This window comes from Octopus bimaculoides, chromosome 21 (assembly GCF_046866305.1).
Source record: "Octopus bimaculoides isolate indiv1 chromosome 21, ASM4686630v1, whole genome shotgun sequence".
Taxonomy (NCBI): Eukaryota; Metazoa; Mollusca; class Cephalopoda; order Octopoda; family Octopodidae; genus Octopus; species Octopus bimaculoides.
The window spans coordinates 27,728,009-27,754,771 of record NC_142948.1 but is presented as its reverse complement, the minus strand read 5'-3'; the positions used below and the strand labels follow the sequence as shown (position 1 = coordinate 27,754,771).

Sequence of the window (26,763 nt, the reverse complement as noted above, 5' to 3'; positions counted from 1 at the left end):
CTCTACTTCCTCTTCCACATTGTCTCTCTCTCTCTCCCTCCCTCACCTCTCTCCTCCCCCTCTTTCTCCTTTCGGTTCTCTACGTTTCTCTCTAGTCCCCCTCTCTCCTCCTCCCTTTATCTGTTCTCCCCTTTATTAACTTCCTCTCTCTCCCCCTTTTCCCTCTCCATCAATCAACTTTCCCTCTATCCTCCCTCTTGTTCCCTCTCTCTCTCTTACTCTCCCCCTCCGTCTTACTTTATCTCAGGATTTTCATTCAGTATAATATATTTCACTAATCCTCTTTCTATTCTCACAAACTGATCTCTCTCCTTCCCACCCACCCCTTTTCTCGCCACATCCCTCTCCGCCACTTGCTCTCCCTCGCTTGTCTTCGCTTGTATTCCACTCCTATTTCTCTTAATTTAATATCCAATGCGTTAATCTAGACACATATTGTAATACAGTTATGTATCTTCGAATATTCTCTCGGGATTGTTTCTCATTCATAATCTGTCCTTTGTTTCTCTTTCTCTCTCTCTCTCTCTCTCTCTCTCTCTCTCTTTCTCTCTCTCTCTCTCTCTCTCTCTCTCTTCCACCTTCTCTCTCTCCTCCCCTCCGTTTCCCTCTGTCAATCTGTCACCCCCTCTCTCTCTAAAATATCAATATTATAGAGAAATGGCGTGAATTCAATTATATCTGTTCAGTTTTTCATGTAATAAAGGAAACCAAGATAAATATTTATTGAGCTCAACCCTAATTCTCTCCTGATAATCCTTTGATATATCCGACGCTATATGGCCATAAAACAGGAGCGTAGGAACTGAAGTCAGGGTGTAAATTACGAATACAGGTTTCTAAACATGGACAAAACACCTACATATTTTTATTAACTAAAACTCGAATTATGCAGGAGTAGAAACTCTATATTAAAAACTTTCCCAATATAGCGTTCGTGTGTTGTAGAAAACCCAAAAGCTGCGGTTTTCGTCAGCGAAAAATCCCTTTATAGAGCTATTCAGCTAAAGAAAAGTGCAATATACTTCAGAGGTAGGTGAAATGAATTCGTCGCAGAATTGACCGCGAATGCTATAGGTACGTTTTCGCCGTAAGTACCGTTTATCAATGTCGCATACTCAGGTCACTACCGAAACGAAATGGAATCTGCTGGACTATAGAATACAGAGACAATGTATAAACCACACACACGTCTGCGAATATGCCGAATATATATATGGTGGTTGTCTACTCCTTATGCAGAATTTGACTATCTCCTGTACATACACCTTAGTACCATCATGCCATCTGATGTGGATTTTTAAACCAGGCAATGTTTTAAAAAGACACCCACATAGATTGCATATCCGATTTGGAGCACTAAGAGCTGCCGTTAAGCTCTGATTTTTGTGGTTCTTAAAATGCCATATATATATATATGTGTGTTTGTGTGTGTGTGTGTGTGTGTGTTTTATGCATGTGTATATGTTTGTGTGTGTAGCAAATATAGTAATATGTAAGCAATTACCAATTTTACTGTGGAATTTGTATGGAGTTATATTCTCTGGAATGAATCATTAAATATACTGCATCTACCTTAGGCCAAATGCGATGTCAGTGAGTGACCTTCTTACGTAGGCAATTCTGTGACATGCAAATTAACCCATTGCTGGATCCTTTGTCAGTTACTACTATTCCGTGCCATAATAGACCTGGTAACAATGGAGGTTACGAGTTAATTTCGCAGCACTCGGCACACTTGAACTCCCCGATCATGGCATCAAAACTGAATGATGTTCAAATCAAAGCAAGTGCAAAATACCCTACCTTGCCTTTTATCTTTTACTTGTTTTAATCATTCGACTGTGACCATGCTGGGGCACCGCCTTGAAGAATTTTAATCGAATGAATCGGCCCAGTAAATTTTTTTAAAGTCTAGTACATATTCGATATCTTTGGCCGAGCTGGTAAGTTATGGGGACATAAACACACCGACACCCGTTGTGAAGCGGTGCTGGGGAGACAAACACAGTCACAAAGACACACAGACATAGAGACACACACGCACACGCAAGGCTTTGGGCGGCTAGAGGATATAGTAGAAGACCATTGCTTAAGGTGCCACGCAGTGGGACTGAACCCGGAACGATGTGGTTGGTAAGCAAGCCTCTTCCCACATAGCTACACCAGGTTCGTTCTGTTTCTGTCTTAAGCTCAACTCCTCCCGTCGCACCGTAGAATCCAACTGGAAGTCATTATTGTTTATTCTGCATATTTTGTATGAAATTACATGCAATCACTGATGTCCCACTAAGCAAACATGGCTACGCGTGTCTGCAATGTTAATGACAGCAGCGATAATTGCGTAGTTTCCATTCAGAAAACCAGATGAGCAACGGTTAACGATATACATAAAAATCGATGACCCTTCGCACAGTAACCAAGCGCCCTAATGACACAACCTACTCGAGGGACTACTTGAATATTGGAAAAATAATAATCGATGAATCGATGATAAATCTACATAAACATAAAAACAAAGAAAATAAGCAATGAAAAGAAACAAAACAAAAATACACGTGATAATATACGCACGAAAACCCAAGCACATAAAGGACAGAATGAATTTTGATGTTCCTTATGCCATAATGTAGTTTTTAATCATTACTGTGAAATTAATTTCTCAATATAGCGAAGCAGACTAGCTGGACAGATTTTTAATTAAGTACATTAAAGAATGTGATAGCGTTTTAAGTTTTAACATAATAATCATATTGAATAAATGGTTCTTCGGTTAGAATCGATAGTTCCCTTCTTATATGAGAGCAGCGAATGAGAAAAAATTTTTCTCATTTAAAGAAATTTCATTAAACAATCTTTTATTTTCACCTCTTCCTCTTCCTCCGAACCTTATTCTCCTTCCACTATTTTTACCTTTACATATATTATTAAAAAAATAAATAAATAAATAAACAACAGCATCTGAATACGATAGATTCTCCAAAATGAACACGCGCTTTGCTTCCATTGATCGTTTTTCTATAAAAACCGCTGCGCTGCCGCTGTTGATGGTGATGATTGCTATTGTTATTGGTCGTAATGGTACTGCTGTTGTGATTGGCAGTGGCGTTGATGGTGCTGGTAATGGTGGTGACGTTACTGTTGTTGTGGTGGTAGTTAGTGGTAGTAGTAGTCACATTAGTACTCTTTCAATTGATGATGTTGAAGGTGGTGGGGATAATGCTACTAAAATTAGTGATGGGGATGGTGGCGGCAGAGGAAGATGGGAGTACCGTTGGTGTGCATTTTATTGTTGGCGGTGGCGGTGGTAATCGCCGTCGACGTCGACGTATGGCTACGGCTGTTCTAGATGGCAGTGGTACTTCATGGTGCTGCTTTTGTGGTTCGTGACAGGGAAGCTAGTGTTGGTGGTAGTTCTGCAGTTATGATTGGTGGTGGTGGCGGTGATGGTATTGGAATGGTACTGCCGACAAGGATGTTGGTGTTCCTGGTCCTCGTGTGGGTACTGCTCTTGTGGTTGGTTGGTGGTGGTGGTACTGGTGGCAGTGGCGGCGGTGGTGGTTTTTGTGATTGTGGTGGTGGTGGTAGTGATGGCAGTGCTGGTGGTAGTGGTAGTGGTGACAGTGCTGGTGGTGGTAGTACTGAAAGTGCTAGTGCAGGTGGTGGTGGTGGTGGTGTAGCTGGCAGTGGTGGTGATGTACCTGGCAGTGGCGGTAGGGGTGTTGGTGTAGTGGTAGTGGTGGTGGTGGTGGTGGTGAAAGTTGTGATGGAGCAGTGGTGACAGTGGTGGTGGTGTTGATGGTACTGGCAGTGCTGGTGCTGGTATTGCTATTGTCGGTCTTGTTAGTGGTAGTGGTACAGCTAGTATACCTGTTGTTGGTAGCATTGGTACACCTTTGATGATGATACCGGTAATGCTATTGTAGTTCACGTTTGTCGTGTTACTGCTGGCGAATTAAATACTACTTCAGTGGTTGGTGATATTAGTAGTACAAGTCATAGTGCTACTCATATATTTGGTGTTGGTGAGCTTGTTCTAGTGTTATTGTGATTGTCGGTGGTGGTGATATTGCTGGTACAGCTACGATGCTGCTATTGTTGTAGTTTATGTTATTTTTGTAGATGTTCTCAAATTGGTTGCTGCTCATTTAGTTATTGTTGCTGTTGCTATTATTTATTCATTTTTTAATTATTTATTAATTCTCTTTTACTCTTTTACTTTTACTTGTTTCAGTCAGTGGACTGTGGTCATGCTGGAGTACCGCCTTTAGTCGAGCAAATCGACCCGAGGACTTATTCTTTGGAAGCCTAGTACTTATTCCATCGGTCTCTTTTGCAGAATCGCTAAGTAACGGGGACGTAAACACACTACCATCGGTTGTCAAGCGTTGTTGCGGGGGAGACATACGCAGACACAAACATATATATATATATATATATATATATATATATATATATATATATATATATATATATATATGACGGGCTTCTTTTAGTCTCCGTCTACCAAATCCACTGACAAGGCTTTGGTCGGCCCGAGGCTATAGTAGACCACACTTACCCAAGGTGCCACGCAGTGGGAATGAACCCGGAACCATATGGTTGGTAAGCAACCTACTTACCACACAGCCACTCCTGCATTATTTATTATTTAATCAGTATTTATATTCATTTTTGCTGTTGTGATCGTTTGTGTTGTTGTTATTAACGCCCTTGCTATTGCTTTCGTTCCTCCTGTTGTTACCGATGCTACTGGTGTTAAAGACGAGGTAATCATTGCTGTTTTTGATTTTATTTAACACCAAGTCTTATAAGATACGACAAAAGTAGAATCAAAAAGTCCACAGCCTTGATTAGAACATCATATTCGTATAAAAGGGACTAGGATATCCAGGGAAAACAGAGTGCGATTTGCAGGAGATTCGACTGTTATATTTGACAGATCGAATGACCGACTGGATATTCCTAGGTTCACCTAAGGACATGGTGCTTGATGTGGGCATTCGAAAAGATCCTACATGAGTCTTTTTATCTAACTGTTTTATTTTTCTCATCTAAATTCTCTCCCCATTTCCCACTGGACTTTTCTGATATATTAGAGGAAGGACTATTAGTTTTCAGTCTCCTTTCAACGTGAAACTACTAGACGGTGAAAGTCACTTGTTATTTGTTAGCTTTTTGTTCTTTATATTTGCTTTTCAATATATATTTATACAACATATGTGTGCGTGAGTTGTGTGAGTGTCTGTATGTATGTGTGTGTGTGTGTGTGTGTGTGTGTTTACGTATGTATGTATATATATATATATATATATATATACATAAATATTTTTCTTTGTGTCTTTCTCAACCACAGTCCACGAGATTCAATAGGTGTAATTAGGAAGCCTAAAATTGGGGCTGGTGATGTCGTAGAAATCATTTATCCGACAACCACGTTTGATACATTTCTGAGGTATGGCAACGAATTGAAACTCACTACCACACAACTAGCCTACAAACAGCAAAACTAGCCTGGCAAAGATTGACCGCTATTTTCAGAATGTTGACGTGGCTCTATGAACTGAGAGACTAAGGCCCTGTTCAAAGATTCTGCAAGCACAGTCAGAAAGCCTGTGGTGTTCTTTGCTGCTGACAACGGCTTCGTAGTCTCCGCTGCAGCTGCCAATGTTACATCTTTCAGCTTTACAGTGTTCATACTGTATTGTGCAGCAATCGTGATGCCAGCATTCTGAAACCCAGAATGAACCATGATACAGGTATTTTTTTTCCAGTATCCACATGGCTTCCAGTTCTTCATGTCAGTTAACATTTTCTCAATTACAGTTTCAATATTTACGCTCACCAACGCTTTTGACAGTTCCATTATACACCAAGCTGTTCGTTAAATACGACATAAAAAGCGTCAAATTTAGCCCAAACATTCTATATATGCATATGTGTATATATATATATGTGCGTGCGTGTGCATGCATGTGTGTTTGTGTGTGTGTTTGTCTGTTTGTGTGTGTGTTTAAATATTGTCTCTGTCAGATATTCAGTTCATCCAGCATATTACCATTACAATGATATCTTCGCTTTATCCTTTCATCCTACTTAAATTATCACAACTATATGCAATTATATACAACTACATATATACAATTATACACAGCACAATTAAATACAACTACATCCCATGGTGTGTACACACTGTTATATTTTAGGAGATCCTTTTCGTGACCTTATAAGTCCAACAAAACTATCACATTCATCTCGCAGCAGTATATATGTCATGGCTTTGTAACCCAAAGCAGATATTTTATTGGTTCTTCAGCAATAATCTTTGCTTGTTTAGTTCTGCATTTAGTTAACTTTACCGAATTGTTGAAGTAATTGAAAGTCCTGCTGAAGCTTGAGTGGAGATCAACTTTTGTTTCTTCATTGTATTCTCGTTGGTTCAGCGATTACAAAGTTCCTCGTCGTTCGAGATGAATCAAAGTACGCGTTTACATAAAAAGAGAATTGCTATCACGTGAATATATATATATATATATATATATATATATATATATACATATATATATATATACACATGAGAATGTGTGTCTGTGTGTCTGTCTGAATCCCGAAAACTCCAGAACTACACAACCAATTTCATTCAAATTTTACACATGCCTTACTTAGGGTCCCGTTTGTGTTTTATTAAAAAAACAAATTTAACTTCTTGCATAGTTCGAGCCCACAGCAACATATCTCCTCCACTATTTAAGTACTACATGTCAAAAGTGAAACAAAAACACTCATGTCAAATACTTTCACTTCAAGAATGAAACTTTTCCACTATTTCAGTATCAAAACTGAAACAATCACATTTCGATAATTTGTAGGGATTAATTTACACTGCATACGAAAATACAGACATATTATCACGGTACGTTATTAAATACTCACAGATCTCTGCATACATACCTGACGACTGATATGCATGAAGTGTCAATACGAAATTTTATTTTCATTTCCTTTAAAACAATACAGATTTACTGTTCCATTACCGATTAATAATTATCGCAGTAGTTGCAAGGTTGGCAGGTAAAATATAAAATTCTTTGTCTCTCTGTACAAGTGCTTTTATTTCCTTAATTTATACTGCATACAAAAGTACAGACATACTATATACGGTACGTTATTAAACACACACATACATACATATCTACACATACATATACATACATGACGACTTAATTTTTTTTATTAACCACACAGAGTCGAAACACAGGGGGAACAACACAAGGACAGAAAAAAACACGAAAGTGGACGAAAAATAAAATCGAACGAAAAGAATGGTAATGATAAATCAAAAAGTGGAATGACATCTACTCGAACCCCACACTCCAGTTAACCGTCATTGAACGTTTTTACAAAAAAAAAAACAAAAAAAACAAAAACACGTGTTATTTTATTTTTGTCTCTTTCTTCTCGTTGTGTGTTGCTTGTTTTATATACTTTGTGGACGACTGACATGCGTGAGGTGTGAGTTGGCCAGTGTCAATACAAAATTTTATATTCATTTACTTTAAAACAATACATATTTACGGATATATTACCAGATGATAATTATCGCAAAAGTTGCAAGGTAAGACATAAAATTCTTTGTCTCTCTGTAATAATTATTGTAGCGTTTACCGTTAAATTAGCAGTTCCATACATGTGCTATTTCGTTCATTTGCTTATATTTCATAAATTTACACAGCATACAAAAATACGGACATAATATATATTTACAGTTGCTTACAAAAATAGAGATTAATGTATATTTTTTTCTATGTTCATAATTTTTTGTTTACAATATTGGAAAGATATGTCGCCAAAGAAAAGACGTAATCCCTCCAGAGACACGTATAAAGCGAGTACCATTACAGAAAAGAAAGGTGAGTGTCTCGACAGAGAAAACTGACGAGTCTTTCTCAAAGTCAGCAGATGCATGCCGCAGCACATCAAATGTAGTCTCAAGAGAGAAGGGAGATGAGATTTTCCCAATATCAGCTAAGGCGTGCTGTAATACTTAATGCTGAATCATTAGAACAACGTTTAACACGTCAGATTAGACAGAGGTCCAATACAATAGCGCTCAGAAATAGATCACATGCAAATTCGCTCTTCGCAACACCAGGAGCTGCTTTCAGATATGATCCATCCTATTCCTATAAAAATGATAATTCTGTACAAAATGGTGTGCTACACTCAAATTGTCGTTTCTGCAAAGCTTTCAAATTTCCAAATGAAACAAATGGCATGTGCTGCTCGGGCGGTAAGGTAAGATTGCAAGCACTACCAGCTCCTTACCGTCTCCCATTACAACCCATTTCTAGAATGTACCCATTTACCTAGAATATCTCCATTACACCTCCATTAATTTGACCGTCAACCATACAACGTGTTAGTCGTAGCGCTGACCGCCTCAAAGGAGAGTATTCCACTGAGCTTTTCGGTCGGTCAGAAAATTACATACCTTCACCCCCAATTTTCCATGATAGGTTAGCACTTCGAACCCTCTAATATATATGTATTACATGTCGATTAGTCGAATTAGACCATCATTTACTCCACAAATATTTTGTCGTCATTGCTGCACTTTCCCGATTCACCTGTTTCAACATAACTGTAAAATATATATATATATAAACTATACTATTTTAATCCCGAGCCACGCCGGTTGTCTCTGCTAGTTAATAATATATATGAATGCAATGAAGTTGCTTACATGAACGCCAGATATCAATAAATATGTAAATGGAAACTACGATAAATAAGACTTCCATATTTTGTAAAGAATACATTACTTTGATTTATCTCTGTTGTACTCATATGAATTGCTCTTTTCTCTCTTTCACTCTCTCTCTCCCTCTCTCACTATGAATCTGTCTGTCTGTTTCTATATCTATTTTTGTCTTCAAATCTGTCTGTCTGTCTATCACTCTCTTTCTATATATATATATATATATACTTCTTTCTATCTATCTATCTGTCTGTCTGTCTCTTTATCTATGCATATATCTAACCTATTTTTCAATTTATCTATCTAGTCTCATTCACCCTGTCATTCTCTACCACCTCTCTCTTTTTCTTTTTTTGTATCTACATGTATATATACATTCACACACACACACATATATATATATATATATATCTCCACATAAATATGTGTACAAATATTCTTAAATATATATAGACATACATACAATATGTATGTATATATATATATATATATATATATATATCTCCACATAAATATGTGTACATACAATATGTATGTATATATATATATATATATATAAAATAGTCCCATTTCATAAATTATTTTGGATGGTGTTATGTAAGATGAGTTCATGGAAACAATAAGATATTGATCGATAATATATTACCGAAGAATAAGAGTAAAGTTTTGGCAACAAGTCAAATTTATTCCAAGATTAACATGAAACATTTACAGACAGCAAATATAGGATTCCTTCATTATGCTTGAACGCCATAATAATAAAAGGCAATTGCTCGTTGAATACGTAGGTTTTCTCTAATAATCGAGATTGAAATGCTAGCGGATAATATCGATATTAATTACGAATTGTAAGAAAATTGGAAGAATTAATTATAAGCCTGAACTAACGTGGCCTTAGAAAGTGTACACTTGGTAGTGAATGCGCTTTGTCTGGTGTGTTTAACATTGAGCAGATAATTTTATGCGTCGATATGTAAATGGAATCAACAAGGATATTCGATGAGTCGATTAGAGAACGACGAAACTATTGAACTCAATGTTTTTCCTAGTATAAATTTAAATATTGAAGAATTGCAATCGTTGCTGAGTGCTATGAAGTTTGTTTTCTAACCACATGGTTTCGGGTTCAGTCCTAATGCTTGGTACTTTATGCAAGTGTATTTTACTATAGCCTTAGGCCGAATAAGGCATTGTGAGTGAATTTGGTAGACAGAAGCTGAAAGAAGCCAGTTGTATGTGTGTATATTTGTGTTGGTGTGTGTTTGATTTTAGGTATATGGTTACTTGCTTGTCCAACACAAAAGATTATCATCTGTTGTTTAGAGAACGATCGAATAAGTACCAGGCTTGATAGACGAGGAGTAGTTTCGATTCCTTCAACTAAATTACTCACAGGACGAGCCATATCGTGGCCGCACTCTAATGAATCAAACAAGTAAAAGATTATAAGGTACTCGCTTTATTACATGGAGCAGAAATTAAATTAATAAAAAAAAATCAAAGAAAATTATAATATAATATAGCTTATTTAACCATAAGATAAATCGGTACCGTGGAGGCGCAATGGCCCAGTGGTTAGGGCAGCGGACTCGCGGTCATAGGATCGCGATTTCGATTCCCAGACCGGGCGTTGTGAATGTTTATTGAGCGAAAACACCTAAAGCTCCATGAGACCCCGGCAGGGGATGGTGGCGAACCCTGCGCTACTCTTCCACCACAACTTTCTCTCACTCTCTCTTCTTGTTTCTGTTGTACCTGTATTTCAAAGGGCCAGCCTTGTCACACTGTGTCACGCTGAATATCCCCCCCACCCGAGAACAACGTTAAGGGTACACGTGTCTGTGGAGTGCTCAGCCACTTGCACGTTAATTTCACGAGCAGGCTGTTCCGTTGATCGGATCGGCTGGAACCCTCCGCGACGGAGTGCCATCGAAATCGGTACCATATTTTTCACTGCTCAAATACCAATTGATTTTTTTCAGGTAATCATCCAGGCAGGATTTGAGCTCTGATCGAAAATATGCTAAACATTTTGTCGCAAGATATAACGTTTCTCACAATTCACATGTGATAGCAATAATCATATTAATACTTTCTTTTTTATTTTTACACGAAGCTAGCTAGGTTGAAGGAAGAGGATAAATCAATGCTATCGACTGCTTCTATATTTTATCCATCCGGGGGTGGGGTTCTAGGGTAAATTTGACCTCGGTGGGAATTCAATACAAAACAAAGTGCTGTTATGAAATACTGGTCAGCATTTTATTTGATGCTCTAATGATCTTTTCAAGACAATTCACAACTCTTGACAACGAAAACTAACACGCCACGTCGTCAAGTATAACATTTGTAGAATAGAAAGTTTACTAATGATTTATAATCACAAGGAATAGTTTTATTCATCAAAGTATGCACTCATATTCTCAATACAGTTTTGCCATTTCAGTGGTAGCCTGTCCAACCCGGAACTGTATAAGCCTTGCAATCTAGAGTCAATAAAGTCTTGGAAGGCCTGTTTTACAGCATCGTTGGCATTAATTGTTTTTTTTCTAGCAAAAGATAAATAGATGGGAGTGAAAGAAAGAAAGGCTTTAGACAATTTCTTTAGTAGTACATTAAGGATATCTTCATGAATTTCAATCGTAGTACATGTGGTTCTTCGCGTCGAACGCTTGTTAGAGTTTGAAAGTGTATATTCATAAATTTTGTAGAAATATAAATGTTATTACGATGATGCATCAAGTTATGATTGATGGTAATTTTGATGACGTATTTTGTTTGTCAGATAAATGTTTTTTTGTCGAAATATTGTTGTTTTACAATATCCATGTGACATCATCTGTTTGTCCAAAGTTATCGTTTCTTCTTCATCACGATAAAGGATTCTTCACCGTGGTCAACAGCACACACACACTCACACGCATATTATGAACTTCTATAATGTATCCATCTACCAAATTCAGTCACAAGGTATTAGCCGGCCACAGGTTATATTACAAGTCACTTGCAGAAGATGCGGACTGTGGGAGATGAACCCGGAACCACTCATGCCTGTGTCCATATGTATATAAACAAAGATGTGCAGGTTTCAGTTTTTTACGACTGCTTCAAGCGGTACCATTTAACTTATTAATGAAAACATTACATCAGTTTGAAAGAAACCGTTCTCATCGGATGAACATATAGTCTATGCGTTCATCTGACGAGAACGGCTTCTTCCAAATTGACGTTATGTTTTTATTAATCAATTAAATGGAGCTGACTGAAACGGCCCTAATGAATTGACACCTGTATATCTTTATTTATATTCTGTTCACCTACCTTGGAATCTTCATTTCGGAAATACTGTAGAAAGTACCTTTATAAGAAGTACATGTCGGAATTACCAAGAGCCGATATCGACACCTAGCGGGGTTGAGCTGTCTGCACACGACAGGAGTATTTGATTTGAATACCCTTAGACGGAGTCTTAATATTCGATGTACATATAATATTGTTAGGGTGTGCAGGTTATACCGAACTGGGAAGATGCCTCAAATTTAGTACCGCATTCAATTGGATCTTAATAATAATTATATATATATATATATATATATATATATATATATATATATATATATATATATATATATATATATATATATATATATATAAACATAATTAAGGGATCAGCAAAAGTTGCTTCACCACATACCGAAAGTTAGAAATAGCAGTTAAACTACTAATTCTTCTAATTAGTACTTTAACTGCTATTTCTAAATTTCGGTATGTGGTGAAGCAACTTTTGCTGATCCCTTAATTATGTTTATAATTACAAAAAAAATCTTTTTGTAGAAGTTTTTTACCGACAATGTTTCTTTTCCATACCGAACTATTTGGTAAAATTATTAATCATTAAATTGTTAATAAATAATTAATCCGTTACCCTATATTTCTAATGTGTGTGTATATATATATATATATATATATATATATATATATATATATATATATATATACATACAGAGAGAGAGAGAGCGATACATACATACATGCATACATATATACACGTTTTCTTTCAAATTCATGTAACGTCTGCGATGGTCAATTAAATGGGGCCGCTGAAAAAGGCCGTAATCCATTGATACCTGGACATTCTTTTTACTTATTTACACACACATATATATCATGTATATGTATACATGTGTGGGTGTCTGTGTGAGTGTGCGTGTACGCAATTCCTATACATTAATACTTGCGTGTTCCCATACATCTCCAAAGTCTCTCGGGGGAAATCTTTATCAATATAAATATGCAAATCAATGTGAAAATTAACCACCGTCACCCCCTTTGCAACTACTTATGTGGCCTTCACGGGAACTCGTTAATTCACTTCAATGGATTAATTAGATGTTAATTGTAGTTTGGAAAACTACAAGCTTCACTCGATCCAATTAAAATCAATGACTTTCTGTTTAAATTTATTATTTTGTTTTTTTTGTTTTGTTTTTTCTTGTGGGTGGGTGGGTCTTTCAATATATCAATTTGCATGAAGCGAATCGTTCTGAGATCGATGGTTTACTGTGATCGTCTTAGGTGGTCTCGTGGTTTCTAATATTACCCATGATGCATTTCACATATATTTATCTTACTGACGATAACGAGGTGACAACTGGGATAGTACAGTTGATGATGATGATGATGGTGGTGGTAGGAAGATGGTGGTGGTAGTGGTGGTAGTTGGATCTGCTAGTGGTGGTGGGGGGGAGGTGGATGTGTTAATGCTGGTGGTGGTGGTAGTATGGTGGTGTTGGTGGTGGTGCTGGTGGTAGAAGCAGCTTTGGCGGTGATGATAATAAGGATCAGCAACTTGCTGCTGCTGATAAGGATGATGATGATGATGATGGCAATGACGACGAAGATGATGACGTTGTCGAAGATGTTGATAGGATGCTGATGGGGGGGGGGGTGAGGAAGCGGAAGAAGAGGAGGCTATGATAACGAGGAATGATGGCACGGATGACGATGACTACGACAATGATGTTGCCAATGACAACAACGGTGCCGCTGGTAATGGCGATGAAAGCGAGGAGGACGACGACTACAACGACTATGACAACGATGATGATGCTGATGACAACGATGATGATGCTGATGACAATGATGATGATGATGATAACGATGATGATGAAGGTGATGATGATGCTGATGACGATGATGATGAAGGTGATGATGATGCTGATGACGATGATGATGAAGGTGATGATGATGATGATGATGACAACGATGATGATGATGATGATGATGATGATGATGATGATGACAACGATGATGATGATGATGATGATGATGATGACAACGATGATGATGATGATGATGATGATGATGATGATGATGACGACGATGATGATGATGACGACGATGATGATGATGATGACGATGATGATGATGATGATGATGATGACGACGATGATGATGATGATGATGATGATGACAACGATGATGATGACGACGACGACGACGACGATGATGATGATGATGATGATGACGACGACGACGATGATGATGATGATGATGACGACGACGACGACGATGATGATGATGATGATGATGACGACGACGACGATGATGATGATGATGATGACGACGACGATGATGATGATGATGATGATGACGACGACGATGATGATGATGATGATGATGACAACGATGATGATGATGATGATGATGATGACAACGATGATGATGGTGATGACGAGTAGAAAAGAATATAGTTCCTACTTTCGAGTCGTACGGAGTGGGCAGCGTGTGAAAAGAATAATTCTGTGATAGGTTGTTCTATATAACCACGTCTTATTATTTATTTTCGGTAATACACTTTTACGTCCAACGTGTACACGTTCATAATAGCAATTAAATACTTTCCTTTCATTCTTTTCTGTGCCCTTTTATAGCCTAGCCAAGCTCATGGGCCCTGTTGCCCGGTTTCTATGGCGTATGTGTCCCCCCCCCCTCCCCCAGCTGGACAAGACTCCAGTCCATCGAATCGTTACTCAAGGAACAGGAAGAAAGAGTAAGAGAAAGTTGGGAGAAAGAATACAACTGGGGTCACCATCACCACCTGCCGGAGCCTCATAGACCTTTAGGTGTTTTCGCTCAATAAACACTCACAACGCCCGGTCTGGGAATCGAAACCGCGAATCTCCGACTGGGCCATTGCTTCTCCACAAATATTAAATATGCTGAAAGCAGAATTATCTTTTATCTTTGACTTATCTTTTATCTCTTACTTGCTCTCGTTCTTATGCTGAGACGCTGCCTTCAACAATTTAACTGTACTAATCGCCCCCAGCACATATTTCTCTAATCTTCACTCGGTCTTACTAAGTAACCCAAACGTAAACACACCGACACACATATATACAGAGATATGCGCACGCACAAACACACACACACACACACACACACGTATATATATATATATATACATACACACACGAGCGCATTCTTATATATATATATATATAGGCGCAGGAATAGCTTGCGCACCAACCACACGGTTCCTGGTTCAGTCCCACTGCGTGGCATCTTGGGCATGTGTCTTCTACTATAGTCTCGGACCGACCATAGCCTTGTGAGTGGATTTGGTAGACGGCAACTGAAAGAAGCCCGGCACCTCGAGTAAGTCCTCTACTATAGCCACAGACCTTTCAACGCCTTGTCAGTTGATTCGGAAGACAGAAACTGAAAAAAAGCCCCTCGTATATATGTATACATGTGTGTGTATATGTCTGTGCGAGTGTCTGCGCGTGTCTTTGTGTCTGTTTGTGTCTACCAATGCTTGGCCTTCGGTGTGGGCGTGTTTAAGTCCCCGTTACTTAGCGGTTTGATAAAAGAGACCGATAGAGTAAGTACCACGCCTTGCAAAACATAATAAGTAGAGTGAATGATATGTTCATTTCTAAGTTCTTCAAGGCGGTGCCCCAGCATGGCCCCAGCATGGCCCCGGTCCAGTGACTGAAACAAGTAGAAGATAACGGATTACAGACAATAAAATAAGACGATGAGCAGAGACAATCTCGGTAAATGCTATTTCTCAAATTAATAAATTATACACAAAGAAAGGGCCACGTAAAAAGCGCACGTTCGTAGAATATAAAACCACAATGAAATCACCGATTGCCTGCTATCTCATCATCACTGAGTTCAAATTCCGCCGAGGTCGACTTTGCTTTTCATCCTTTCGGGGGTTGATAAATTACGTACTAGTCGCGTGCTGGGTTCAATCTAATCGCCTGCCACCCACCCCAAAAATTTCGGGTTTTATGCCTGGAGTAGAAAAGAATATTCTAATAGACTTTCGTTCCTTTGAATTAAATCAACATGGGCAATATGCATCGGATAACGAACACCCTGATTGATTTCTATCGACGAGAACATTTTAATTAGTCACGTTCCATTCACGAAAGGAATTTCACGATCAAAATAATCATAATTACAAACGAAATCAATAGTAATTCACATTTGAAAATGATAATGATAATCGTTATAATCAATATAATTTCACTGTTTAAATAGTAAATAATTATTATAATCAATACAATTTTATAGATCAAGTCTTAATAATTATCATTATAAGGCGGCAAGCTGGGCGGAATGCTTAGCGGTATTTCGTCTGTCTTTATGTTCTGAGTTCAAATTCCGCCAAGGTAAACATTGCCTTTTATCCTTTCGGGGTCGATAATCAAGTACCAGTTGCATACTGGGGACGATCTAATTGACTGGCCCCCTCTACAAAAGATTCGGGCCTTGTGCCTAGAGTAGAAAAGAATTGTTAGCACACTGGAAGAAATGCTTAGCGGTATTTCGTCTGGCTTTATGTTCTGAGTTCAAATTCTGCGCAAGTCGACTTTGCCTTTCATTCTTTCGGGTCGATGAAATAAGTACCAGTTACGGACTGGGGTCAATGTAATCGACTGACCCCCTTCCCGCCAAAATGTTCAAGGCCTTGTGCCTAGAGTAGAAATAATTAATAATTTTCATTATGATGATTAAGACATTAACAAACCTTTAAGCGTTATATCAAATTTCGCTGTTGTATTTGCATCGCAGTTACCGTATCCCTCGATACATAAACGTCAGAAACCTAGCACAACACTCTTTGATGCATTAGATGAATGCCAAAATTCTTTTGAAAAATACTTAATGTCTTCTTTTTTTCTTATAAATAAATCTTAACTAAATCAACTATAAAATACGACAGTTACTAATCATGAGAGAAGGAAATAATAATTTCATTGAAATTATGGCTCCCTGTGCGTGTCTGTGTGTCTGTTTGTGAGCATGTATGCATGCATACATATATACATACATACAAAATAAATATATATAGTTATTTATATATATTTGTATATAAATGGGAACGATACAGACTGCATCATACACACACATACATACACACACTCAGCCATATATATATTTATATACGAGTCTGTGTATGTATGTATGTATGTATGTATTCATATACAGATTTATGTGTGTGTGTGTGTGTGTGTGTGTGTGTGTGTGTGTGTCTGTGTTCAGACATAACATTCGAATTTTTAATTTCAAGTGATAAATTTATAGATAGGTGAGAGATAAATAGGCGACATTTATAGTTAGTTTTCTTGTAATTGTTTTGTAGATTTTTATTACTATTGTTATCATTGTCGCTGTTGTTTTTGTTATTATTATTATTATTATTATTATTATTATTATTATTATTATTACCATTATTCTTATTATTGTTATTTTTATTAGTAGCAGCAGCAGTAATACATCAGCGAACTAAGCGATAAAGCTATAATGGCGGCCATCGAAATCTTTATTAATCGGGGTTTTTCATTAAGTTTACGACTTCTAAAATTTGTCTAGAGATATTTTCTCTCTTGTGGCTAATCATTACCGCCTTGTCAGAACTGGTTGTCGCTGTTCCAGTTTCTGTTGTTAATGGCGATCTTGAACTGAATATCTATTATCATTTCACATACATTCTGTGTATAAGTAGTTGAAATTTATTTAAAATATTGTAGTATTAAAATTTCTTGATATATCACATGAAATGTCTATATATGTTTGAACTGTAACTATAATAGATGTTCTCCGTCTACGCTGCAAAGCTACAAATATTCTCTTTTGTGTGTATCTCCCATTTAGGTAGGTGAAGCAGCGATTAACTTTTCAATTTGTTGATTTTAATATTGCTTCTAAATTCTTTTGAACTATTTAACATGATAATATATCCCAGTCATCGCGTTAATACCGTTTCTATTCTCGCCGTTAACTTACAAGTCACCATTGATTTCTCCTTAGGCAATCATTTAAATCAGACGTCTACCATTTTAATGTCTAACAAACACACATACGTAAGCATAGTCCGCCATTTTTATGTCTAACAAAGACACGAACGCCAAACTCCTCATATCTCGTCACACAATAACACACACACACACACACACACACACACACACACACACACACACACACACACACACACACACACACACATATATACATATATACATACAAACAAACACGCATGCCTATATTTGTCAATTTCCATCAAATCCTGACAATAAAACAGAAATATTCACCGTGCAATTGATCCGTTAAATAAACACAATGAATTCGAATAAATGTTTGGAAAACTATCAATAACAGACTTTCAAGACAAACATTTCCCTTACACGGAATTGATGAATGAGATATCAACCAACTTCAAGTACGGCTCCGTTCTAAAGCTGTTCCAACTAAACAGGATATTTCTATTGGTAATCATATGATGACAGTACTTGATACGATATTGACATAGAACTATATTATCGACATTATTAAAAATATTTACGGTAAACCATAAAATAATGTGCATATACGACACATAGGATTAACTTTAGCACGTTGTTTGGTTGACTTGACAGTCTCGATAAATTTTTTTGTTTCTAAAGTTCTATTAAAAATTCCCCAAGAATGCCAACGTTTTCACAATGAAATGCTTCAGAACAATATCGTTTTATACACTATATTAACAATAGTATTTTACACTATATCCACATGCACGCTCAATCAAAACTACATACACACACATTCACCTCACGCACACACAAATTCAGTATTCTGTATATGCGGCCATATACAATCGTACCAGCCCACATGCGTATGTATAAGTATATATACGAAAGACATACAAATGTGTCAGCTAGCACATATATTTAAGCAGATATCTGTACTTTCCAATATTAAACACGTCACTGTTTGAGATATTAAATAAATACCGACAATAGAATGTGTCAGTTTAATTAAAAATTCCTCCTTCAAAATGTCATCTTCTGTTCAATGTAAGAAATTTACTATCATTATTATTAGTATTGTGGCTGTGGGGTAAGTAGCTTGCTTACCAACCACATGGTTCCGGGTTGAGTGCCACTGCGTGGCACCTTGGGCAAGTGTCTTCTACTATAGCCGTGGGCCGACCAAAGCCATGTGAGTGGACTTGGTAGACGGAAACTGAAAGACGCCCGTCGTATATATATATATATATATATATATGTGTGTGTGTGTGTGTGTGTGTGTGTGTGTGTTTTTGTCTGTGTTTGCACCCTCCCCCACATCACTTGGCAACCGATGCTGGTGTGTTTACGTTCCCGTAACATTAGCGGTTCGGCAAAAGAGACCGATAGAATAAGTACTAGGCTTACAAAGAATAAGTCCGGGTCGTTTTGCTCGACTAAAGGGTGCTCCAGCTTGGCCGCAGTCAAATGACTGAAACAAGTAAAAAAGTAAGAGTAATATATGTATGTATGTGTGCATGTATAGATGCAGACATACATACACATGCACATTCACACATTCACACACACATTCACACGCATGCACAAATATATATATACATATAGATAGATAGAGAGAGCAGAGAGAGGCAGACAGACAGACGGGCAGACAGACAGACGGGCAGACAGACAGACAGTCTATGTGAAATGAAGTGTTTTTCTGAAGAAGCCAACGCACCATCAGATCTGAAATTCCTGATCCCGATCTCGCGATCGTGAGTGCATCTCCCTAAAAAGTAACCCACTCGATGAGCTTCCTCACTTTTTCCGTTAATTACTTTCAGTCACAAGGCTTACAAAAAGGAACTTGCCTAAGGTTCCAGGCAGAACAATTGAATAGGAAGCAACGTAGTTGCAAGGCGAACTCTTTAACCCAACAGACATGCTTCCACACAACCTTTATCTTGATTTTCGTTTGTGCTTGAGGCGAATTTATTTTAGCTTTATGTTTTTTTCTTTTATTTTTATTTATTTATTATTACTATTGCGTTTTTCAACACAATTCGTCTTGAAATGATGTGTTCATCCAGTAAATTTATTTACAACTAATGCACAGACAAATGAAATTAGAGTGGAATTAAAAATAACAAGGACAAATGATAAATAGAATATAGAAAGACAACGTTAGATTCAATAAGAAGACAATATATCGAAAGTAAATTTAGTTCTATTCTTAATAAACAACAATGGACTGTTGTATTTATGGGGAAGTGGTCGATCGGGGTATGTAGGTAAATTGAGAAACCATTTCAAAAAATGTTGAATTGAAAAAAAAATAGAGCAGACATCATCAACATTTATTATTATTATTATTATTATTATTATTATTATTATTATTACTGGTGTTGTTGGTGGTGGTTGTGTTGCTGCTGCTAATATTATTATTATCGTTAATACTACTACTATTGCTGCTGCTGCTGTTGACAGAAAGGCAGCCAGTACTCCTTTGAGTAGTGGCCTTCGCGAAAGAGTTTGTGTCGTGAACTAGCTTCAAAGGGCTGAAAGACGAACGTTTCTTCTATTTGGCCAAGCCCTCATTATCTTTTTTCTTGTTTGTAGTGACAGTGTTTCGCATCTCATTGTTGCTGGTGACCATTATATCATCATTACTATTATTATTTGATTAAAAAAAAATTATTTCTAATATTCATTTTTTAAACTTTTAATCTGCATGTTGGTTAAAGTCACTTGCCGAGACACACCTAATGACCTGGGGCCTGTAAAGGATAAGAGATGTTACAGTATGACTGAAAGCTTGGGGAGGGGAACTAGCGAAATATCTTCTCGTAATACAACACAAGGATAGGCTTTATCTAAGGATGTGGCCAGTAATTGTTAGTACTATGTTTCGGATTTCCATCAGACATGGGTCTCCTGGGAACTTATCTAGATGTTTCTGACATCCCTTTTTTTTATCACACCTAGGGCACCTACAATAAGAGGAACAGTTCTCGTTTTAAGATGCCACCTCTTTTGTATTTCAATTTCCAGGTACTTATATTAATTTAGTTTGTCAAATTCCTTGAGAAATATACTTTTATCGGTGGGAACACTTGCACCTATTAGTCTACAAGTATTTTCGTCCCTGTCTTTGATAATAATATCTGGTTGATTATCCTGGATCGTTATGTCAGTATCGACTGGAAAATCCCAGAGGATAGTGACATTTTTACCTTCAACAACTGGCTCAGGATGATGTTCATATCAATAAACATACCAGTAAGTGTTAAATATTTTCCAATGTCAATATTGTCCTACCCTATCGTGACGATTTTTCTGGATGGTCAACTGTTTCATCAGAACCGTAGGTTTTGTAAGCAAGCCTTGATCTTGATTGCCGCCAATATAAAACCTTCCGTGTCTGCTTTCAGTCTTGATCTTCTCAGCCAATAATGGGTTGTTGCTTGATCTACATCAGCATTATGACTTCGAAGAATATAGTGTCCACCGAAGTCGACTTTGCGTTTCGTCCTTTCTGGAGTCAATAAAATAAGCACCAGTAGAGCATTGCGGCCGATATAACCAACTTATAACCCACCCACCCATGAAATTGCTGGCCTTGTGCCAGAATCTGATACCAGTTTTATTAATATGTCCATACGCACAAAATTTCTTTGACGTTCTACTGGTAATAGTATACTAGATATCGGAGTACAACCCGCACTCTCATACATCAAGATATCGGAGTACAACCCGCACTCTCATACATCGGAGTACAACCCGCACTCTCATGCAAACAAAGCTTTCTATAGAACCAAGAAATCTACCTGAATACACTGCATCTTCAATCACTAAAGAATTTCAAATATTTACCACCGTTCCAAATATTCTTAATACAATTTGGATGACGATAACTTTACTGCAATTCAAAATTATCTGTACTTCATGTAGTCGGTATTTATGCCATTGTCTCAATATCATTCGCTACCAATTTTATCAAAGGAACAAGAAGTATCGATAAACCTACACGCTCCCTCCTCTGGAAGTTTCGAGCGAAGAATGTAACGTACAATCGCGCACGTAAGAAATGAATATCTATAAGGCGAACAGTAAAAGTGTGCATGCTATCTCTAACATCCAACATGAAACACTTGTCGTTGCGTGAATTCAAGCAGCGTAAATTTATTCTTCTCATAATAAAACCTACGCATTCCTAACTGAAAGATTTTCATATAAGTAGAGCTGGTATATTTATGTGTGTATATATATATATATATATATAGATAGATACACACACACACACACACACACACACACACACACACACACACACACACACACACACACACACACACACACACACACACACACACACACACACACACACACACACACACACACACACACACACACACACACACACACACACACACACACACACACACACACACACACACACACACACACACACACACACACACACACACACACACACACACACACACACACACACACACACACACACACACACACACACACACACACACACACACACACACACACACACACACACACACACACACACACACACACACACACACACACACACACACACACACACACACACACACACACACACACACACACACACACACACACACACACACACACACACACACACACACACACACACACACACACACACACACACACACACACACACACACACACACACACACACACACACACACACACACACACACACACACACACACACACACACGGGGGGAGAGAGACAGACAGAGGTGTCCAGGGTTCGATTTTATATAGAGGTTGCTAGCCTTTTTTACTCGATTTTCTACGGTGACTTCAGAGGCGTCCTACGTTCGAGAATTTCTGTTTACTTTGAAATATATATAAATATATATGTATGTATGTATGTATAAAATAAAGATGAAAGAAGTATATATATATAATATATATATATATGCTCATATTCATAGAAACGACATATATATATATATATATATATCGGTTTCTAAAGGAAAAATGAAGAGTAAAATTCATCTGACTTATGCCCATTTCTTAATAATAGTAGTAAACAAAATAATTACACCACACCAAGAAGTAAAAAAAACACAATATCAACAACAAGACTACAAGATTACACACATTTCTTTGTCGCTTCTATCCGTCCTTTTATATTTTGTTTTTCATACTTTCGTATAAGAATAGAATAAAATTTGTCGACGTCTTCTCGCGCCCCGTAGGCTCGTCAGTATTTCAAGTTATTCGCTTTCTTTTTTATTTAAAGAAATATTTTCATCACTAACATTAATGTTCGTGTTGTTATTGTTACTACTACTACTACTACTACTGCTATTTCTGCAATGATTATTATTTTCACATCATCATCATTATCGTCATTATTTCTACTCTACCTCTTATCCTCTCGGGGGCTCATAGGATAATTACCAGTCGAGTACTGGGGCCGATATAATGGACTAAACTCACCCCTCGAAATTGTCGGCCTTGTGCTATATCATCATCATCATCGTCATCGTCGTCATCATCATCGTCGTCACCCTCATCGTCACCATCATCCGCGTCATCATCGTCATCGTCGTCTTCATCGTCCTCATCGTCCTCATCATCATCATCATCACCATCATCATCATCGTCATCATTATCATCATCACCTTCACCCTCATCATCATTATCCTCATCATCACCATCACCATCATCGTCATCATTATCATCAACTTCCCCATCATCATTATCATGATCGTCTACTTCATCGTCATCATCATCAGCTTCACAATGGTCATCATCTTCATCGTCGTCATCATCACCGTCATCATCGGCATCGTGATATCTTATTATTTATTCATGGGTTTGGAAAATACATCAATGTCTTTCTCCTTAGTGTTATGATTAAAATCTTTATGATTAATATTCGTGTAGATGTGGCTGTCTTTGTTGTAATTATTGCGATGTAAAATGTTTTGTTGTTGTTGTTGATGTATTTGTTGTTTGTGTGTTTTATTTTTTACAAGACTGTCGAACAAGAAAATACAATTATCTAAAATTCAAATAAGAAGAAACAGCAACAGATGCCAAATAGGAAGAGAAAGGGTCGAGTGGAGGAAAAAAGAAGTGAAAGATTATAAAACTTTGTTGATTTACAAAAATGTAAATCTTTGATGAAAATACAAACACGCAGATAGATATAAACACGTGTACTTATATATACCAACATACGTATGTATATACATGTGTGTGTGTATACACGTATATATATACGTTTATATATTATATATCTTTATACGTATATACTAATATATCTATGTACTAATATGAGGTGTAAGTTTTTATACTTATGTAACAATATGCGTATGTATGTGTGTGCGTGTTCACAGTTATATATATGTACTGTATATATATATATATATATATATATGCATATATATATGCGTGTGAGTGTGTGTAAATGTATATTTATTTATAGATTGTATATGTATGCACGCTTGTTTGTATGTACGTCCGTATATATGTATGTGTATAGACGGTTTCCTTATATGTGTCCGTTAGAGGATGTTGTATGTATGCATATATGTATATATTTACGCACGTTAAATGCAATTTTACAGTTAGCATATGTGTGTATGTATAAATGTATATATATATGTGTGTGTGTGTGTGTGTATATGCATGCATGTATGTATGTAAGTACACAGTTATACATATATGCATATGTGTGCACATGCATGTGAGTGTGTGTGTTTGGGGAGGGATATATTAAGGGTAGTGAAATGTAAAGTATTTCTCGTAATGAGTTCAAATCAGCATAACACATATCGCAAGTGTGTTTATTCATTCAAAGTGTAATCGCCTTCGTTAGGAATAACATTTTCCCTACTCAAAACCATTTTCTTGTTTCTTTGGGAGTGGAAAAGGTTTTTAACTGCCGTTTACGCCTCTGAATGGCATTTATATATTTTTTTTTCTAATTTCACTACTAATATGTTCAAGTAACCTTGATAATTGAAATTCTGAAGCTACTTCGTTTGGCGACCAGAGAAGGAGTTGAGGAGATTCACAGTGAGATGAATTTATTTTCATTTAGGTTATCTTTACTGAATGCATAATTGTGTTGCCTTGCATAATCATGTTGCAGGATTACGTAAGATCGCAGCATAGTGTTTAAGCAAAATTTTATTGACACATTCATATGTATATTTAAGAAATGAGGAATTATGTACATTATTTAAATTTGACGGATATTTATCCTCATCTTGTTTGTTGTTAACACAACGGTTCGGCTGAAATACCCTCCAGCATTCATCAGGCGTCTTGGGGAAATTGTGAACCTGGGTTCTCATTCCTAAGTTATTTTTCGATGTTGTTATTATTATTATTAAGATCACTGCCTGGAATCGAACTGTGGTTAAGAGCACGGGCTGCTAACCCAAAGATTCCGAGTTCGATTCCACGCAGTGGCCTGAATAATAATAATAATAATAATAATAATAATAATAATAATAATAACAGCATCGAAAAATACCTTAAGAATGAGAACCCAAGTTCAAAATTTCCCCCAAGACACCTGATGAAGGCTGGAGGGTATATCAGCCGAAACGTAACAAACAAGATGAGGACAAATATCCGTCGAATGTAAATAGTATAAATAATGTACTTTCATATCTGGCAAAAAGTTCTAAGGTGATGCTTTCCCGTGATACCATATTTTAAAGTGAACAATACCTATTGTATTACATGAAATACACACCAAAATCGTATTGCAGTGATGGCCAAAAGTTTGGAACACAAGTCTGGAATTAGAATTTTTTTTATTAAATGCCCAAAGTTATATTTAATTTGGACTATACCATTACTTGGCCAAAAGTTTCGAACACATGTCAGAAAAATAGATATTTTAATATTAAACGCCCAAATATATAACACGTATATATTTGAATCGAATTGTACTTCGATTCAAATTTAAATTAAAAAACAAAACGTACCAAACTTTTGGCCACAACTCCAGGTGTAGATCTGACTTGGCAGTTGAAATAGAAATTTATATGACAATATACACAGCTTCTTACGCCAATTATTCGCATAGACAATACATTTCCCACTATCTGTTATAATTCGATAAAAATAAGTGTTTTCTTATGATTAATTAATTGTCATAAATTGTTGAACGCACTGCTTTATTTTCGGTGGACATGTCATAAGTCTCAGGATTTCAGTTTGCTTAAGACGAACTTGCTCGGCGAATCTACGTGTCTTAAGCCTTTGGGATAAGTTATCGATATTGTGATGCGGATCCTCTTCATCAATTACAAGTATCTGTATAGTAATCATCATTATTTTATTTTATTAAATTTTAGCAAAATTGAAGCATATCTTTGACAATTCCATAGAGTATTGAACGTACGTTGCGCGTAACTTTTGGCCTAGACTGTTTTCCGTGCATCACTATCAGGACAAATTGTTGTTCCCGATCAATGCTGATAGAAAACATCAGATTCACTGTTTTTTTTTACAATTTGTTAAATCACCTTAAACATTCACGAACTCTCACATTATCAAGATATACAGAATATTTGTTAACCCTTAAGAGCGTTATATTTTTGCCATTACAAAATTTGTAATGCATGAAATGGCAAATATGCAGCTCCATAAGGTTCCTGTCTTCCATAGGTTATCATATAAAGT

General features: G+C 36.9%; 1 long non-coding RNA gene across 1 annotated transcript; it reads left to right on the top strand.

The window, feature by feature from the left end:
- Window positions 1–7,488: 7,488 nt before the first annotated feature.
- Window positions 7,489–25,581, top strand: LOC149131533 (uncharacterized). Its single transcript, XR_016237784.1, has 3 exons — window positions 7,489–7,612; window positions 7,836–7,907; window positions 24,096–25,581. It is a non-coding gene; the product is annotated as an uncharacterized LOC149131533 (long non-coding RNA).
- The last annotated feature ends 1,182 nt before the right edge of the window (window positions 25,582–26,763 follow it).